Source organism: Protopterus annectens, chromosome 4.part0 (assembly GCF_019279795.1).
Source record: "Protopterus annectens isolate FY-2018-M chromosome 4.part0, PAN1.0, whole genome shotgun sequence".
NCBI classification, from domain to species: domain Eukaryota; kingdom Metazoa; phylum Chordata; order Ceratodontiformes; family Protopteridae; genus Protopterus; species Protopterus annectens.
In genome coordinates, this window is record NC_056733.1 from 1,506,558,479 (window position 1) to 1,506,580,047 (window position 21,569).

General features: G+C 38.1%; 1 protein-coding gene across 1 annotated transcript in view; it reads right to left on the reverse strand.

Moving 5' to 3' along the window:
• Positions 1-21,569, reverse strand: part of SGCD (sarcoglycan delta) — a 3,695,933-nt gene that overhangs the window by 3,010,639 nt on the left and 663,725 nt on the right. Inside the window, exon 3 of the mRNA XM_044069343.1 lies at positions 5,258-5,431. The gene's annotated coding sequence lies outside the window, so the exon portion shown is untranslated. The remainder of the gene's footprint in view (positions 1-5,257; positions 5,432-21,569) is intronic.

The window sequence follows — 21,569 nt, forward strand, 5'->3', positions numbered from 1 at the left end:
TAGTGAGCATTTAAAAATGGGTAGGATAGAAATAGTTCTGGTGGTTAGAGGTAAGGAGATCCATTTTTTTTTTTGCTTCTGATTATGAGTATAGGATTTGTCCAAGGGATTAATTTGGTTTATTTATGGTGAAAAGTTGTTTGTCTTCTGATCTGACAGTTGTTTTAGGGAAATATATGTTGATTAAAGGGATGAGAGATAGGCAGGCTAATAGTCTGTGTATGATTTTATGTACTGTTATTTGTTAAATGTAGGACAGTTGGAGGGGGAGTTCCAGCCAGCTAAGGTGTATGCAGAGCTTTATAGTGATGGTTCAGCCAGCTAAGAGTATGCAGAGCTTTACAGTGATGGGTCAGCCAGCTAAGAGTATGCAGAGCTTTACAGTGATGGGTCAGCCAGCTAAGGGTATGCAGAGCTTTACAGTGATGGGTCAGCCAGCTAAGGGTATGCAGAGATTTACAGTGATGGGTCAGCCAGCTAAGGGTATGCAGAGATTTACAGTGATGGGTCAGCCAGCTAAGGGTATGCAGAGCTTTACAGTGATGGATCAGCTAGCTAAGGGTATGCAGAGCTTTACAGTGATGGGTCAGACAGCTAAGGGTATGCGGAGCTTTACAGTGATGGGTCAGCTAGCTAAGGGTATGCAGAGCTTTACAGTGATGGCTCACAGCCAGCTAAGGGTATGCAGAGCTTTACAGTGATGGGTCAGCCAGCTAAGGGTATGCAGAGCTTTACAGTGATGGGTCAGCCAGCTAAGGGTATGCAGAGCTTTACAGTGATGGATCAGCCAGCTAAGGGTATGCAGAGCTTTACAGTGATGGGTCAGACAGCTAAGGGTATGCAGAGCTTTACAGTGATGGGTCAGCTAGCTAAGGGTATGCAGAGCTTTACAGTGATGGCTCACAGCCAGCTAAGGGTACGCAGAGCTTTACAGTGATGGGTCAGCCAGCTAAGGGTATGCAGAGCTTTACAGCGATGGGTCAGCCAGCTAACAGTATACAGAGCTTTACAGTGATGGGTCAGCCAGCTAAGGGTATGCAGAGCTTTACAGTGATGTGTCAGACAGCTAAGGGTATGCAGAGCTTTACAGTGATGGGTCAGCTAGCTAAGGGTATGCAGAGCTTTAAAGTGATGGCTCACAGCTAGCTAAGGGTACGCAGAGCTTTACAGTGATGGGTCAGCCAGCTAAGGGTATGCAGAGCTTTACAGCGATGGGTCAGCCAGCTAACAGTATACAGAGCTTTACAGTGATGGGTCAGCCAGCTAAGGGTATGCAGAGCTTTACAGTGATGGGTAAAGGAGGATGAATTAGTAGCAAACTTGGTCATTTTGTTGTACCAGCTTTCAAGTTTGTTTTTTATGGATGACTGTAAATTGGTTAGAAATGGTGCTCCATAGCACAGGGATGGCAGAAGGTAGGTTTTGGCTGGAATAATTTTTGTGGGTATGCTCAGAAAATGTTTGAGTCTGTATAGCATGCCTAGTTTTATGGGTTTTCTTGATATTGCTTTGGATGTGGAGGTTAAATGTAAGATTATCTTCTATTATGACCCATATAGTAGTTTAGTATAGTAGATCAATTCCATTTCAGTGCCATTTTCTGAACAGATTTTGAAAGATGCTTTTTAGGGGTGAGAGTTTTGAGCGTATAGAGGAGGAGTTTGGTTTTTGGGGTGCTAAGTAAGAGTTGTGCTCTTGTTTGCCAGGTTTCAATGGAGATGGCAACTTGTTGAGTGACTTCTTTGAGGTAAGTTAAGGTGTTTTGAAGAGATGATGATGACAGAGGTGTCTGCACATTGAGTCAAGGTGTCTTCACAAAAAGATGAATGTAAGTCATTGATAAAAGTATAGTAGAGGCCAAGGATAGATCCTTGTGGGACCCTTGTGGAAGTGGGAAGGTATGCAGAAATGGACCTTTGCCATGTTATGCCTTTTTACCTTTTGGCAAGGTAGCTAAAGAACCATTTAATAGATGGAGATGATAGACCCAGGGTGAAAAGTTGATTGAGAAGTTTAGTGTGAAAGACTATGTCATAGGTTTTTGCTAGTTCTACAAATACTGCAGGTACAAGTTTAATAGAGTTGAAATCTTTATTGACAGTGTCCGTGAATGATAGTAATGCAGTGGAGTTGCTGTAATCTGGCTGAAATTCATGTTGCATACTGATAATTAGCTTACTTTGTAAGAGAGAGTGGAGAAATTATTGATTTATACATCTTTCAAGGATTTTAGAGAGGGGAAACAGGATGGCTATAGGACAGAAATTTGTAATGCAAAGATGTCAACATCTGAAAGGTATGAGCAATCTGTGACAAGTCATCAGCAATAGGTGAACTAGATTTTTGTTATTCATAATCCACAGCCCTCTCCCACTTGTCTAGTGCAAAGATATGATGTGAAACTCAAGTGCATGTGATGTGAGGGTGCATTTATCATACTATGCACCATAGATAGAGACTTGGTGCCCCTACAGGCTACCAGCTTAAATAGAATCTCTTTCCTCATCTTTGGTCAGGTAAGCCTGCAAAATTCCCCTATTCCTACCTTACTGCCAACCCCTGAGGGACTCTGTTTATTCATCATGCCCAGGTGTCCATTTACAACTCCGGCCCTCTAGACCATGGAAACAGCATCGATAGAGGGACTCTTCATCAGTCTGAGTTATCTATTTATTTAAGCTTGGCAAAGGGGGAAATGTACTGGTCAAGAGAGCCTTTCTAGATTATAACTTATAAAGCCTGAGCACACTTGGGGATACTACATGGCATTTATACCACAGTACCTAAGTGGCTGCTGTTCACAATGCGGACATTAAGGTGCATGACAGACTTCTGGACAAGTATTGTGGTTAGCTATTCCTAAGAACAGTGGCAGATGCTAGTAAAGTTAGTGAACTTCCAGTCTCATATCCTGGACTGGGTCTGTAATTGGGCAGTAGTGATCAGTGCACTACCCCAGTAAACATAAATAAATATCTTTGTTTAGGGCAGTGGTTCCATAAAAATAACAATAAAAAAGTAAACATTCTAATCAATTTAGTTAAAATATCTAGTAAATGGTGATACATTTTATGATATTTACTTAACTTTATAAGGATTCATCCTGTTTTAGAGAATACAGACTATTGATGTTTTTCAGAACATCATCACAATTTTCCACTCTGCAGACATTTTTAGACCCACTGAAAATCAGTTGACTAAGTATGATCCTCTATTTCGCCAGCCATTTCAACAAGTGGTACTGCCTGTATGAGCACTCAGTTTTAATTCTAGGTTTTTATTCTCTACTTCAGAGTCAAAGTAAACTTTATTGTTGATCAGCTATACACAGGAGTGCAAGCTGAATGAAATTATGTTGCATTGGTCCCCGTGCAAGACATAACAATGAGCACATAGTTTGAATGACAGAAGACTAATACACATACAGTAATAATTAAAATATTAACAACACAATAACTTATCACAACTGGACAGGAAGACATTAGACAATATTATTCTAGTAGGTATTGCAAGACTATGACTTCAAATTGTGACTGCTTAGAATATTGCACTGCTTCAGCTGTAGTACAATATATTGTGATGATCAAATTGTACTTGTGGAGTGGTGACTCATTCCTGACTACTGCATATTTAGGAAGTAATAGCATAAGAAATCAGGCTAACTGTACCAGTTTTTGAAGCAATTTGCCAGAGTGATTACTATAGCTAATACTTCATATCAAGTGGCATACTGATCTTCTAATTATCCGCTGTCATGCCTGGCATTCAAGTTCAGCAGCCTTATGGACAGAGGAAAGAAGCTCCTGTTCAGTCCAGATGTTTTTGTAGTTGTAAGCTGAGATATTGCCAGCCCAAGGAAAGACAGAAATACATGCCATGGGCAGGGTGAGTGTGATCATTCATTATCCTCCTGGCCCTTCCCACACACCGAGTCTCATGCAGATCATCCATGGATGGGAGCATGGAACCAATGACTTTTTCTGCTGTCCTCACTACCCACTGGAAAGACTTGCAGTCAGATGTTTTGCAGTTACCATACCAAACTATGATGTTATTTGAGAGGATGGTCTCAATGGTCAACCTGTAGAAAGCTTTGCGTATGGACTGAGACAGATTTCCCTTTCTCAGTTTCCATAGGAAGTGCAGACATTGTTGTGCCTTCTTCACTGTGTGGCTAATATGAGTCGATCAGGATAGGTCATCTGAGATGTGCACCCCTAGGTACTTGGTGTTTTTGACTCTTTCCACTGCCACCCCCTTAATTCTCAGTGGTTGATGTATCTCTTGAGTCCTCCTGAATGAGGTAAACATGCATATGATGCATATTGTGGTATAAATCATGAAGCAGCCCTTCCATATATTTTGTGCAGTGCAATCATAATTTTGTAATAAATCATTATAAGCAAACTTACTATAAATTAATATTTTCCCTGTGACAGGATAAGACAAAACTCCATGACCAGCTTCAAACATAGTGTTAGAGACTGCATATAAATCTAATTAAAAAAAACTAAAATCCAAAATAAATGATATTGCCACAGAGCAGACTCCTCACTTACATTATATATATATATATATATATATATATATATATATATATCTATATATATATATATGTATATATATATATATATATATATATATATATATATATATATATATATATATATATACACATACATACATACACTAACTGCATGATCATGCAGGAGCGGCATTAGTTGGAAATCTCCCAAATATCTCCACAGTGATCTCACAGCAGTAACCTAAGCAAACCTTGGAAAAAATGAGAAAAAAACAAGCCCGTCCAAATATAATCAAAAATAACATCATACCATGCCTTAAAATCGAGCATGCAACCGAATAATAAAAACAAAATAAAATAAAAATACATCCAAAAACTCACAAACCAGAAAATAAAAAGTTGATATCTAAAGCAAACCAAAAGTATAACCCAACATGCACTAACAACAAATTTAATAAAAATCTTGCCTAGCAGCACTAAACATAAATCACTCACAAAAATTTGATCATAACAAAATTTTGACAGTCAGTCTAATGTGATCCAGTACAAAACTTCACATATTCTGCAGGTATAAGGTAAACAAATCTAACATGTTTTCAAAGAAACAAATTATATATTCAGGAACTGCTAATTATAACTAGCATAGCTCTACAAATTCCTCCAATTTTTAATTTAAATTTTTAATGAACAATCACTTTATAAGGAATAAATAGAACAGCCTTACAGCCTTACCTGTGAAATTACAGTCCTCTCAGGAACTAGTTATAAAATTTTCAGATCAACATTTGAGTAGCGATTTTATTCCAGATCAGGCTTCTCACTTGGATGTTATGCCCTCTCTTACAATTTACAGATCTGTTTTGCCCTTTAAATCCAATAAAGTTTTGCAGAGCAAGCATGAATAATCTATAGAAAAATATATATTATTTTGGTTAAAAAGGCATTAAGTGAAAATTATTCTTTTCTTTTTATTTTCAAACTAATAATTTGCTGCAACAGAGATATTATATTATGCACTCAAATTATAACATATAAGGAGTTTAGCACTCTACCATAGAAAAGTAGAAATCCAGATGCAGAACAAAAAGAGAAATCAAACCATCGAGTTAAGCAGATGGTCAAAATGTATGTAGGCATGTGTACATGACACTGTCAGTGGTGCAACAGGGAGCATACCCACCTTTGATGTAGAAGGCTGTGGGTTCCATTCCCACACTGAGTAGATTAATTCCTGATACTGAGGTGGGAGGGCGTTGCATTCTTGAGCATGCCATCCTTTGAATAAGATGTTAAGGTGAGGTCCCATTTACATAAGTTGGTGCTAGCTCAGGGGGATATAAAAGATCCCACTATACTTATTGAAAAGAGTAGACGAAGTTCCCTGATGCCCTGGCCAAATTTCTCCCAGGAGAATAAATACCACCTTGTGTTTCCCCTGAAAAGAGACCACTAGACTAATGTCACTAACCTGGTCAACAAAAACTAAAAAAAAATGTATTTACTTGTTTGACTTTGTTTAGTGAGAAAGTCTGACTAGGCAAAGTCCCTTTCTAGCAAGGCCTTGGGAAAAAGATCCACATTATATACATCTGAATGAGCTAACAGTAAAAATATACTATGACACTCAGGATTATATAACATAAAAGGTGACTGCCACGTTACATACTCTATGTAGTATTTGCAGCATGTTAAAATCAGGGACATCTGTAGAACAGTGGAGATAGATAGATAGATAGATAGATAGATAGATAGATAGATAGATAGATAGATAGATAGATAGATACAAACTAAAACCCACCATCAGTTACACATTTAACATTATTTTACAGTACATGTACATACTTCTACTGTAATATCAGCACACAGACAACAGATAAGGTATATGTATATTTCATCAAAACAATTACATTCACTTGTGGTATTCAACCAGGAAATTATCATAGTAAAAATTTGAGAATTTAGTAATATTGATTTGATTTGAATGCATGAGGTGGGGAATTAGTAATGGGGCTGATACAAAGTTATATTACTATACTGACATGCATGATTTCAATGGGATTTTAAATTAAGGACAGAATAAGATTTAGAAAAAAGAAGGGCATTGGCAATGGGGCTGTTAGAAGTTTGGGAACATATGCTTGATGTATGTTTTCAAAGAGATTTTAAATTACAGATAAGATGTTTCTTATATCTGCTGGGGTTGTCCTTAACAGTTTACCAATGCATACAGAATATAGCCAGTCATCCTCATGTTTTTCCTCAAGTTTCAAGTGAGTATTAAATGTTTAGTTAGTGACTGCAGGTCTCTGGTGGGTGTTTATCAGTATAATAACTCTTTCTTGGCAGGGCATCTATTTGGGTAATACAGAAAGTTCTGGGGAGTCTTAATATGAAAAGTTTAAGGGAGTGAAGTGCCACCCAACAATGTATTCAGTTAATATGGTGACTTCCAAACTTTTCAATATATTTAAAAGATTGTTCCAGTTTAGCTAGCTGATAGAACTGGGGGCTAGTTAAAATGTGATGAGATATATAGGAGATTAGGGAGCAGATAGGTCAGAACTAGTCTTACTTGCATATTTGTTAGGAACATTTAAACTTTATATATAGCTCTTACTTTATGGTTAATATTTCTAACTGCATGTGAGATGTGCTGATCAAACCTGTCCATACTCCATTATTACTCGCAGTAGTTCTGTGTTTTATACTAACACAGTTCTAATGTTACTGACTGCTAATATTACTACGTCACAATAATTTGATTGTTGGGTTGGATGTTAAAATACCATTATATAGTGATCACTTTCTACATTGATATTTATGTATTTGTCTTTGCTGACTGGGTAGAGTCCATTTTAAGCAGAGGCTAAGGGGAAAAGCTCCACCCCAGTACATTTATATTAACAAGTGAATTTAAGACAATTCTCAGGAAAACAGCAGTTACATTTACAGTTACATCCACTCCACTTTTCAAAAAGCAATTAAAACCTTCCTTAATTCACAATGGCTATGCCCATGTACTAATCCTGACTGAAACACTTTAGACATAACCAACCTTTTCTAGTTTATATGTTTTTTTTAACTTCTGTGTTCTAACTACTCTAATTCTGTTTTAGTATCAATCCTTGTTTATATTAAGCTAGACGTTCTTGCTTAGTTCTGTCATTTTTTTGTCATATGTTAGATAAGCCTAACTAAATGATTTTTTTCTATGCTTAATCAATTTTTTTGGAAATGATCCCCTTATGTCTTTTCTTACTCATTATATAAATTTGTAAAACATTATTGTGGAGCCTTTCTCCCCGGACCTCTACTGGAAATGGACAAATATCCAGTTAGACTAGCCCGGTCAACAAATGTAAAAAAAATAATAAATAAATAAATAAAATACATTTCTCATGAAACAAGAAACACAATTACAAGACAGGTATCTACAGTACAGTATTTACATCAGCAAGTAAAGTCTCTACAGTTGTTCCAGCTGTAAAAAAAATAAACTTGCAGAATTAAATAGATTACTACTGCAGAAGGGAAACATTATTGTAAAGACTTTTATTGTTATTTCATTTCAGTAAAGAAAAATTTGCAAGGAGTTCAAGGTACATAATGTAGTTATAAAATTATATAGGAAGGGAGATTTTAGTGTTGAAAAAGGCTTTAAAGAGTTCAAAAGATATATTGAAGTAAGTTACAAAATTTTGTAGGATGGGATGGAAGAAATTAGTATTGTATAGGAGAATAGTGTTAATACCATATAACTGAACATGGTACAGGATTAGTTCTTTTTAGACTGCTTCTTCTAAATTGATGTATGCAGAAGGTTTATAATGTAGGTATACAGGAGATACATGAGAGGGGTGGAGTGGTGGATGGGGGCTGTTAGAAAAAGAGAAACATAAGAAGTGTGTTTAAGGGGGTGAAAAGGGATACAGTTATTCAAGTTTAGGAGGGAAAGTTGTTAGGGGTGGAATGATTCAAGTATAGAAGGGCAAAATGTTTGTGATAAGCAATAAGAAATCTGTGCTTTTACTAGAAGTTTCAATCCAGTGAACATGAGCATGACCAAAATTGGGTAAGGAATTGTTTGAGTTGGATTTTATAGTTTGGAAGTTTGTTAATCATTTTTACTTGTGTATGGATGGTATTCCAGAGCTAGGAGATGTAACAGGAGCATAGTGAGTCCTTGACAAATTATTTTCTTTAGTACTCTTTAGTAGAAATTCATAACAAGAACGAAGGTCCCTTGTGTTTTGATAAAGCAGATATATTCCTACATATGGGGCAAATAGAATCAGGGAAAGTCTTAACTATAATATAGTCTGATACCTGATGTGTACCCTATGTGCTCACATTTATCCAAGAAGATCATAGGTTAATATTAGCCCATCAATCTGGTAACTATTACAAACCTGGCCAATAACCACAATTCAGAATCAAACCTTGCACTTTGCACCTGTGAGATTAAGACCTAAACCATTATGTCAGTCCTTCTACCTTCCTACCCAAACTTCCTTGTATCAAGTATATTGAGAGTTGCATGGATCCTGGAATCCATGCATACAAGAAGTCCGCCCTTCTTCCAATCATGTTCAACTTTTTTTTTCCAGAACTCAGAAAAAAGGCAAAAAATATTCTGGAATAAAAGACCCCAAATTAGTGAAACCTTTTATATACTGGTGATGTTATCTTAGAATGCCTTAAACATTTTCAATTTTGGGGAGGGGAGCATTTTCTGAGGAAAAAAATATATATAACCAGCAAGTGCTCAAGTGCTCATATGACATTGTTATCTGCAGAAAGTTAAGACTGTAGCTTTAGATGTGTTGGTGTTTGAGCTTAAGTGATAATTTTGCACGATATATGTTGCTATTAACATTTTTGCCTCTGCAGTGCTACAGTTTTCAGTGTGCTATTTGCCTATGTATTCAGATGCAACCATCTATATGACTTTGCAGCTGATGACTACGAATCCTGACCTGAATTACCTGTTCTCATTTACATGTTGTTATGCATTCATTAGACTGTCCTTTTTCATTTGCAAGCCATTATAGACAATCTGCATACCCTTTTTGGACCTTAGAGGCCATTTCCCCATAATTCCACATGGTTTGGTGAATGCTATCTAGCTGAACATTCTGGTAGTAGTGCCACTCTGCAGGCTTCATAAATTGACTCTACACACCCACCGCAGTGTGGTATCGGGCTTCTGATGGCCTGACTATTAAGTAATTCTTTGAAATAGATACTAGGGGCAGACATGATTATTTTTTAGTATTTATATGTCAAAGTTGCCTTTGATTTGGCAACCGAAATAAACCCCACAAACCACACATGCACATTCACACAATACATACAACAGTATAGTACAACTTTTGTAATAAAGAAAGTTAAACTCAGACAGCTATGTACAAAAAAAAAACATATTTTGTAAATGTTGCATAAAGGACAATATTTAATTCCCTCTACAGATATTTATAGTTTTATAGCTTCATAGTTTTGATTATCAGTATATGAACTACTGCTCTGTAAGAATCTAATATGTCTTAACCACATGCCCTTGTTTTCTACTTCTACAATCTTCTTCTTTCGGCTTTTCCCGGTTTTCATTAAAATTAATGGTGGACCTAATATAAGTAGAAAGGAAAATCTAATTCCATAAAAGTGAAAAGCAGTGTGCAATACATATATGACCTTTTTCTTTTAATTATGATTTCTTTTTTGTTTTAGCTCCCCCATTTTAGTGGTGGCTCATTCGGCAGCATGTTTCAGGAGTAGACTTTGAAAGAGAACCATATCGGACACTTTGTTACAGATCAGAAGAGAGTTAGATCTGCGTAACATCAGAACCCTTACAATCAGAAAATAATACGATTGTGCAAGTCCAATAGGTTATACATTTGACAATAAAACTTGAGGACCTATATAGCTGACTGCACATTTTTGGATGTTCTAGTAATAGTACAATTGATATGGTTTTGTTATAACTTCCCTGGCTAAAAACTGGATAGTATAACTATTGAAAGTTTGCATTCACTGAGGAAACATTGCAGTTATGTTTTTTTTGGTACAGTGCATCAAATAAACTTGCACTAACTCTACACCGATTTATTTGCCTAGTAATAATTCAGAAGCATCTATGCAGTGAGGGACTAATTTGCCATCTGAAAAAAGCCCTTGGTGCTCCCGGTAAAGCAGCAAAGATATAGTGATGAAATCTGCATGGATTATGGAGAATGTGCAACCTCTTAATTACTATCATGGCATTCAGGGATCATATATGACACTGTAAGCATTCTGTCCGAGCTCCCTAGTGCTGTATACTGTATATGTATTTTTTTTTTTTTTTACAGCTATTGCAGTTGTCTAGAAATATGTAATGTGGTATTTCCAGCCTTTTGGTGACATGAGAAGCTGAATGAAACATAATTTTGACTATAATCATCTGCCACAGAGTATGACATTTAGAACATATAAATATCAGTTAAATATAAAATGTACACAGTGACAGACAATTAGAATGGCCTTAAGTGACACTTTCTGCCCTCATCATTGGTTTTGGCACTCAGCTGTTCATTCTAATCTTGTCACTCTTGTATTATTTATTAAATATGCGTGTGCACACACACAAATACGTGTGTGTTTGTGTTTTTATATACATATATATATATATATATATATATATATATATATATATATATACATATATATATATATAGCTGTATGTGTATGTTTGTTGGAACAAACACACATCTCTGTCATTTGGTTTATCAAGTGCTGCAGTTTGGAAGAATACAGCACGTGCAGTTTTGTAAAATCTTACCATAACAGTGGATGTCCTTTCATTCACTGTTTCAATATTCCTTACACTTGTGATTCTCTGTCTTGGGTAGCCCAAAGTCCAGTCAGTATACAAAAGCCTGCTGTTCTTTAAGGCACAACAAATGTCACACTTATACGCCTTGCTTAGCGTAGGGCATAAAGGTGACATCTGGACATACCATCCTCATAAGTCATTGCCCCAGTAAGTCCAAGGAAATCCAAGCGGTAAGAAGTACAACCAGGAAGGAAATGGACTTGGAGGAGAAGGTAGGGAGTGAAGACTGCAACAGTGAAGGAATGGACATCTACTGTTATGGTAAGATTTTACACAACTGTATTATGTCATTCCATTAACTGGTTGCAGTATTCCTTACACTTGGGAGAGTGTCAAAGCTCAAAAAGAAACTTGGGAGGAGGAAGAACAATAGAGCCCTCTAGGAATCCATGAAGAACACGAATGGCCCTAGCAATACCAGCTCTAGCTCTGGAAATTCCATCCAACTTGTAATGCTTGGTAAAAGTATGCACAGAAGTCTAGGTAACTGCTTCAAGAATAGAAATAGTATCCAACCCCTCAAAAAAATCACCAGAAGAAGCCACAGCTCTAGTAGAATGAGCCTCTACAGAAGGACAGCTCCTACCATGGGAAGTATAACAAAAAATAGCCTTGGAGATCATAGAAAAAATAGTTTGTTTGGATACAGCTAATCATAGGGACCTAGGCTTAAAAGAAACAAACTACTGATCAGATTTTCTAATAGACTAGATCTTATCTAAATAAAATCTGAGTTGTCTATGCACATCCAAAGTATGCAGCACCCTCTCACTGGCAGATTGTGGAAAGAGAAAAAAAGTAGGCAAATGAATTGACTGATTAAGTGACAACTCATTAACCACCTTGGGCATAAAACAAGGATTAGTGTGCAAGGACACCCTGTACTTTTGAAATACCAAAAAAGGAGGAAAAGCCATAAGGGCTTGAAGCTCAGACACCCATCTGACAGAAGTAAGGGCCAACAAAGAACAACGTTTCAAGGTAGTTGAAGCAGCAACTCAACAGGAGCTCAAGTCATCTTCTACAAAAAAATTAAGGTCCCAGGGGGAAGGGACAGGCTTCTTGGGAGGTCTAATATGAGGGACGCCTTTAAGGAATTGTTTATCCTCAAATCTAGAAGCTAAAGGAGTAGATAAAGGCAAACAAGCAGAGATAGCTGGTAAGTGGGCCTTAACAGAAGAAAAGGCCAAACTAGCATTAAGCAACTCCCACAAATAAGAGAAAACCAAAGGAACATCCACACTAAGTGGGTTACAAGACAGACACCAAACAGAAAACCTCTTACATTTGGATAAGCATGTCCTCAGAAAAAAGTTGTGCATGTGGAATCAAAATCCTATCACACAAAGTGTCAGCTGAAGAGTGGACAGGTGGGAATGGATGAGAGATCCCTTGTCTCGTGTGATTAGATCAACCCTGTGAAGTAACATGTGATGATTGCCCTTGGCTAAATGCAGAAGAAGAGGGAATCAATGCTGTCACCAAAACGGAGTCACCAACAAGATTTTGGAAGCATCCTGTTGAATTTTGAACAAGACTTTTGTAATGGGAGGAAGGGAAGGGAATGCATAAAGAAACATCCCCTTCCATGAAAAAGACAGGATATCCACCTTCCACACTAGAGGACCTGGGACTCGGGCACAAAAAAAATTTGAGGAAGGGAGGAGGACAATGTCTAGAAATGCGTCCCTTTGAAGCATCCATTTTTGGGATTAAGTTAAGAACATGCTCAGAGTATCTGCCACAATGTTTTAACCTGAAGGGATGTAAACTTCATGAAGAGTCACTTGATGCTGGACAGCAAGATCCTATACAAGGAGTGCCAACCAGCAATGAAGATAAGATCTTTTTCCTCCTTGTTTGTTTATATACCACATTACTATAGTATTGTCGGTGAATACCTTGACAGGCCCTGGAGAGAAAAGAGGATGAAAAGCCTGAAAAGCCAACAGAAGGGCGCTCATCTCTTTAACACTGATGAATTCCATCTGTTGAAGAGGCAACCCCACTCCCTGTACCTTTTGGGTGCCAAAAGCTGCTCCCCATCCCATGTCTGAAGCATCTGTGAACAGTTCATGAGGGGGAAGAAAAGGGAGCGTAGGATTTAGAGACAACTTCTGGATCCACCAGAGAAGGTCCTTCTTGAGACAAGGAAAAATAGGAACTACAAAGTCTAGTGGATGTGTAGGTTGAAGTCAAACTGACTTCAGAACTGACTGAAACTTTCTCATATTGAGTTTGGCCAGCGGGAGCATAGGAATGGTGGATGACATGAAACCCAGAGCTCTTAGAAACTCCCTGGCTGTAATGGAATCCAGAGGAAGATGAAGATATTGAAAGAAGAAAATGAGAGCTAAGGCCTTTGGAGGAGGCAGGAAAGCCAGCATTGGCACTGTCTGAATCCTGTAACCCAGAAAGACATGATCCTGTGAAGGACTCTGAAAAGACTTTTTGAAGTAGATTGTGAACCCCAGGCTCTGAAGAAGGGAAAAGGCAAAATGAAGATTTTCAAAAAAACATCTCTGGAAAGGATGCCTGAATAAGCAGGTCATCCAAGTAAGGAAATATTTGGATCCCCTAAAGCCTGCAAGAAGCAATCACAGGAGTGAGACATTTGGTGAATACCCTTGGGGCAGTAGAAAGGCTAAAGGGCAAATCAGAGAACTGAAAATGCCAGAAAGCAACAGAGAAATGCAAAAACTTCCTGAAAAGAGGATGGAGCAGAATATGGAGATAAGCATCCTTGAGACCCAGAAACACCAAATAAGCCTGAGGGAGAAGAAGAGGAAACAGAGTCTGAAGGTACAACATCCAAAAGGTGGATACCTTCTATAATGTGTTTAGATGAGAGGCCTAGAAATGGTATCCAAGTACCCTCTTTTCTTGGCAGTAGAATCATTGTGGAGAAAAAAAAAACCTCCCTTTTGGGACACAGGTACCTCTTGAATAGTACCCTGAGTCAAAAGGTCTCAAAGAACCTCTGGGAAAAAGGAAGTTGTTTCTGAGGAGGCTGAGGAATGCCCATAAAAGTGGGATGGGATTTCCACACCATGAAATACTCTTGGTGAATAATATACAGAACCCAAGGATCCTGAGTCATCTGAAGCAAACAGAAAGAGAAAGAGAACGGAGAACAGAAAGAGCAATGTAGCTGGGAAGAGACAGATAGTCATACAGCACCTGGTTTATCAGGAAAGGAAGACTTCTGAGTCCCTAATCTGAGTAGCCTTAGCAGGAGGAGCCTGCTTGCCCATGTTTTTTTGCCCTTAGGAGGGTGAGACTGCCTGCAAACAAAAGCTGGCTTATTGGGGTAGTTCTCTGAAATGCAGGCAGAGAAGAGACAAACACATGCTTGAGTTCCTGTAATGTCTTCCCCTTATCCTGAACGGACTTTAACAAACTAGCAGCTACTTCCCCAAACAAATGTTTATTATCAAGAGGAGCATCCATCAACTTAGCCATCATATCATCAGGTAATGGTTGAAGTCTAAGCCAAGAATACCTCCTCATCACTGAACCAAAAGCAGCAGCCCTAAAAGAAGCATCTGGTACATCATAACTACACTTGATAAAATGATGAACCACTTGAGAGGAAGTCCCTAACAAGGAAAGAGCAGAAGTTTTACCCTCAGAGTCTGGGAGATCAGAAATAAGGTGACAAGCCTATGACGGGAGAGACAACACATACCTAGACATGTGGGTCTGAAAATAAATAGCCCTAAAAGCTAGACTAGCTGAGGCGCAAACCTTCTTACTTAGCCTTTTCATGATTCTGCTGTTTCTGTCAGAAGGCAGTAACTTGGGTGAAGGAAGCAATTGAAAGGGCTTGTCTGAAGCTACAAATGCCACTGAGTGGTCAGCAGCACAACATTTATACCAAAAGTTACAATCCTCAGGCATCCTATAAAAACTATCAGGCTTCTTGGGACTATGGGGCAGACAATCAGGAGATTTAAAGGCACTGGAAAAAGCATCCAACAAAGCAGCCAAAACAGAAGGAACAGCAGAAGGTTTAGGAGATTCCATCTGCAGCAACTCATAGTACCTCCTATGAATCTCAGACACCTGAGCACAATTCCATTTAAAAAATTCCATCATCCTGGAGATTCTGTCCCCAAAGGACCTTTCTCCAAAAGGAGTATCAGGACTATTAGATTCCTCTTCCTCTGACTCATAATCCAAACGTAAAGGAATCTGGGAAGAATAAGCAAAAGATTCCTCATCAGAATCTGACTGCTCCTCAGGGGAATCCTGTTCCCTGGGCCTTTTAAGGGGAGCAGAGGACAAAGGGAGAGCGAGAACAGAAACCGATTGTAATGCCATCAAAGCATTAAACAAACCCGGAGTAAAGGCCTGTCACTCACTCTGTGGATCCTTTGAGCAGGAGAAATATGCTTAGTTTTTTCTTTAAAGAAACATTCACCCTATAAAACTTAGAAGGATCTGAACCAGGACAGCACTCAATAATAGTTGTAGGAATGTCTTCCCTAATTAAAATCTGTGGAACTCCCCTAGGCCCCTCGGAAATAATCAACTGTGGTTCCCTGTGAACATCCAAAATGGATGCCTGCAAAGCCTCATCAGACATGCTGCAAGCCAGATCCTCACCAGCTTCCAACCTGGTTGCAGCAGAGGAATCCGACAACAAAGCCAGGCAAGCCTCCAGGTTCTCACTGACCTTGGGAGAAAGGCCCAGCATAGGCTGTACAGTGGAAGATTCTGATCTTAGTTTCTTAACCTTCTTCTTCCCTAATGACTGACCATCAGAGCGAGAAGTTCCTTACATGGTATCCTAATGAGAAGCTTAAGGCATTCATTTTCAAGATACAAAGCCAGGGAAGAAAGCCTACTATGCAGGGTCTTCGGTACAAAAGTCTGACATATAGAACAGGTTGTATGATCATGAGAGGCTCCTAGGCAAAATAAACACTTATTGTGGTAATCTTCTTGGAAACTCTGTCTCATGCACTGGTATTTACCCTTCCTGAATGACGTTAATCCCCAGAAGCAACAAAAAAGCCAAGAAAAAAAATTAAGCCCCAATGGGGAACCTATCTGCAACAGCAAATGAAAGATGCATTCAAACTGGCGGTAAAGACATAGGTGTTCAGACCAATGATCAAGAGATGCATTTGGACTGGCAGCCAAGAAGTTCTGAGGATATGTCCAGATGTCACCTTCATGACCTACTCTATGCGAGAAGCAAGGATGTGACATTTGGTGTATCTTAAAGCAACAGTAGGCTTTTGTATACTGGCCGGACATCAGGCTACCTTAGGTAGGGAATCCCAAGTGTAAGGAATACTGCAAACCAGTCAATGGAAAGAACATCTTCTGTAATGAATTACAGTACAAACTGCTATGCCAAAACTAACTGCCATTTGTGAGCAGAAACTGCTCATAGCAGAGCTCATCAGTTCACAGGTTCATAAGTTAATATTAAGCAATCAGTCAACAATCTATTGCAAATCAAACAAACCATAGTGAAAATTGCATCCAGTCTCAAGGAGGTGTAAACAAGACAGACTGGGGTAGAAATTCACGCTGCCCATCTAATTATTTAAGGTGTCTTTAAGGTGGAAGGATGAAACTCTGTTTTACACGTAGTGGAAATTTGTTGCACAGGTGGAGGAATATATCTGTATATGAATTTATAACATCAATATATCTTACTTATCTGTTGATATAGGCTTAGTTGCTTTAACTGCATTCTTGAGAAACAGTAGGGTTGGATTCATGATAGAGGGGTACCAGTCAGTCCACATAACTGAGTGGTCAGTCCACATAACTGAGTGGCTTAAGACAACTGATGTTTTAAGTTATTCCCAACAATGCTCGATGCTGATAAAATCCAACCAAAGGAAGACAATTCAATGTACACAAGCAAAAAACCTTCCGGATGGATACTGCTGTTTTCTGAAAAGCTTTATTAAAACCAGATAAAATCCAAAGACAGTAGATTGAAAAGTTAGCGCTTTCGGGTGTAACCCTTCATCAGACAAAGACACAAACAGTATCATGCACTATTTAAAATGAACATAAACCAATCACAAACTAGTAAAAAACCCGCCTATTTTTCAAGGCGGGCTTCATTGGTATGACATCATTAAGACCGGGCCATCTATGGGCCATGAACTCTATAATCCACCTTGACTCTATAAGCTCTGTAAGTTGTTTTACATCCCCCCCCCCTTTTGTTGAGTTTAACATTCACAATGGCCCTGAAGCTAAAAGTATGTGTGGGACATTCATTGACATGCCTACACAAGGCATTATGTATATCCCCATTTCTTATGGCTGATAGATGTTGCAGCACCCTAACTTTAAACATGTTGTTGGTCTTGCCAACATAAAAACATGGGCAAGAGTTGCATTCAGCCAGGTAGACTATGTCTTTGGTCCTGCATGTTGCTCTAGCTTTTAGTTGAAAACTTCTACCAGTATTGTGATGCACGAAAGTTGTATTCTTATTAATATAAGGGCAAGCCTTACATGCTCCACATGAGGTGCTCCCAATTTGCTTGACATATTTTCTATCCTGTAAGGTATGCTCTCCACAAAGAATGTCCTTTAGATTTTTATTCTTTCTATAGCCAAACATGGGGTGGGGACCTACTACAGTCCTAACCTTGTCATCACTAGTTAGGATATTTCAATTTTTCTTTATAATGTTAGTGATGTCCTTGATGTCACTGCTGTATGTAAACATCAATTTGAGATTACACTCATCCTTCTTGTCATCACTAATCTCCCTAACTGTAGATGCATATTGACTTCCTAGATGTTTCAATAGCACAAACCAATTTTGGATTCACCACTGGTCTACACAGAAAGGAATGTTGGAGAAATACGCTCCTATCATACGATAGTATGCACCCATGCTATACCTTTCCCAGTATAATACAAGGACAGGTTAGCAGGATATCCAGGATCTGTACTGAGGAATCTGGTTTTGAAGGGGAAACCAACAGGTTGACAGGTTTTTTACAAGCTAGGGGGTACCATGATGAGATGGTCAATAAGACCATCACAATTAGTAAAGCAAAGAGGGGACACAGATATAAACCATGGCTACATTCACAAGCATCAACAGTTAGGGAGATTAGTGATGACAAGAAGGATGAGTGTAATCTCAAATTGATGTTTACATACAGCAGTAACATCAAGGACATCACTAACATTATAAAGAAAAATTGGAATATCCTAACTAGTGATGACAAGGTTAGGACTGTAGTAGGTCCCCACCCCATGTTTGGCTATAGAAAGAATAAAAATCTAAAGGACATTCTTTGTGGAGAGCATACCTTACAGGATAGAAAATATGTCAAGCAAATTGGGAGCACCTCATGTGGAGCATGTAAGGCTTGCCCTTATATTAATAAGAATACAACTTTCGTGCATCACAATACTGGTAGAAGTTTTCAACTAAAAGCTAGAGCAACATGCAGGACCAAAGACATAGTCTACCTGGCTGAATGCAACTCTTGCCCATGTTTTTATGTTGGCAAGACCAACAACATGTTTAAAGTTAGGGTGCTGCAACATCTATCAGCCATAAGAAATGGGGATATACATAATGCCTTGTGTAGGCATGTCAATGAATGTCCCACACATACTTTTAGCTTCAGGGCCATTGTGAATGTTAAACTCAACAAAAGGGGGGGGGATGTAAAACAACTTACAGAGCTTATAGAGTCAAGGTGGATTATAGAGTTCATGGCCCATAGATGGCCCGGTCTTAATGATGTCATACCAATGAAGCCCGCCTTGAAAATTAGGCGGGTTTTTTACTAGTTTGTGATTGGTTTATGTTCATTTTAAATAGTACTTGATACTGTTTGTGTCTTTGTCTGATGAAGGGTTACACCCGAAAGCGCTAACTTTTCAATCTACTGTCTTTGGATTTTATCTGGTTTTAATAAAGCTTTTCAGAAAACAGCAGTATCCATCCGGAAGGTTTTTTGCTTGATGTTTTAAGTTAGGAATCTCCGTGGTCTGTAAAAATGATAATTATTTTTAGTCAAATGCATGCCAAAAGGTGCACTATTTTCCACAATGGATCTGATGAAAAATTAATAAAGGGGAACTCGGACTTTGTTGGGGCAACATGAAAGGCTATTGTGAATTAGACAAGTCAGACAGGAGGCTTTCTGATGTACTGTGGAGGTATGATGGTTTAATATAAGGATTACCAATGAAAGTGCCTAAATGTCTTATAATGGTGTCTACCTTGAGGGAGGATGTGTTACCTATATTTCATGATGCTGAAATATTTTTTTGTTTTGCTGAGGCCACTGTCTTTGCACAAGCTGTCCAACCCATAAATAAATGATAAACAACAGATGGAAACCACTTTTTTGGTAAAAAGAAACACAATAAAAAAGAGGATTGCGACAAAATATGGAAATAAAACTATAATTTCTTTTATTTATTTATTTTTATTTCCAGTAGTTTCTTTTCAGACTTTATTTTGTATAGTCTAACCCATGTTGGAGCAATTGTGAGTCTGAAGAGAAATGAGTAACAGCACCCAATTTCCATTCTTCTGCAACATCAGATAACCACAGCTCAGTGTGCTGGCTTAATGGTATGAAGGGTAGATGCCAAATAGGAAAGGCTCTAACAATGAGTCCTGAGGTACACCACAGCTAACTTTCTTGATTTTATAAGTGACACCTATGAATCTAGCCATATGGATTCTGTCAAAAATCCATTTAGTTATCTACCAAACAATGTATGGATTGTTATTCAGATTTAAGAGTTTGTCAGTAATACTTGCATGAGAAATAACATCACAGGGCTTGGTCAGGATGAGATAAGTTGCTTGTACAGTATAACTGCATAATATTATAACCATAATACATATCCAATCCACTATTTTTTGTTGTACTTATTAAAGTGGAATATTTTAGAGACTGTTAAAACATCATATACAGTATTATAAATTTCCATTCCCAATATTCTTTAATCCAACTAATGGCTGTGTTGGAGTCATACTGGTAAAAAGAGAACCAATCCTGGCTATGATGCCAGACCAGCAAAAGAGGCACATAATCACATGTGCAAACACACATTTACTTGTGTGTGTGCAAGCCCATGCATACACACATACACACACACACACACACACACACACACACACACACACACACACACACACACACAGAGCCAATCTCACTCAAACTCTCATACACCCCACATGCACGTCTACAATCTGCCACAGATAAACAAGGAGAACTTCCAGCAAATCACAATTTGTAATAAATGCAGACCCAGACTGCATAACTTCTTTTGTATAGCAGTTTGTAATTTTCAAACATTATATATATATATATATATATATATATATATATATATATATATATATATAAGCAAAATAAATATACTGACTACTTTAAATGAGACATAACAACAGTTCCTTCAGTTCTTACAGAATCATATCAGGTTTAAGTTCATTTTGAACAAAGAATTTCAGCTTCTCAGTTTTCTCATGTTTGTTGTCAACCTTGTTGTAACATTATGGCTTTCCAGTGTGGAGGCAGACAATGCAAACATTTTGTGGAGGAAGATCTTGGTTTTCTTTAAGGAGTGTATTGCAAATTTAAATTCTCTAGGTATAAAATGAACAATTCACATTGAATGACTAACAAGTAACTCTCACAAGACTGACACCTTTTGTCATGTCTCATTTCTTTAAGGTTTGAAAGTGCATGTTTTGCCATTGCTGTGTATTTTCAGCTATTTATTTGGCCATCCAGTTATGTAATGCAAGCTCTTTTTAGAATTAGTACTCGTTCTGAAGTTGGGAAGTTTGCAGTACAGAAAAAAGGATGATGGTTTCTAAATGGCTGTTCTATATGTTTGGAATTTATATGACATGATAGCAACTGTATTTATCTGTCAGGGTTGCAGGAATTAAGCACTCACTTCAAGATGGTGTATAGAAGTGTGTTGTCAATATTTAATAAAGTACAGTTGCCTAAGTCCTATTTGCCTGTATCATCAGAGGTTTGCATTTCACACTGCCTCAGTGGCATAACAGATCTGTGCCCTACACTAACCCAAACTGGCAGCTTTTCAGAAATCAGAATCTCCTCTTTTGACTCTCTGTGATATGGGATTGGCTAAGCCCCTCACAGTACTAAGTAAAATTCACCTGTTCCAAATAGT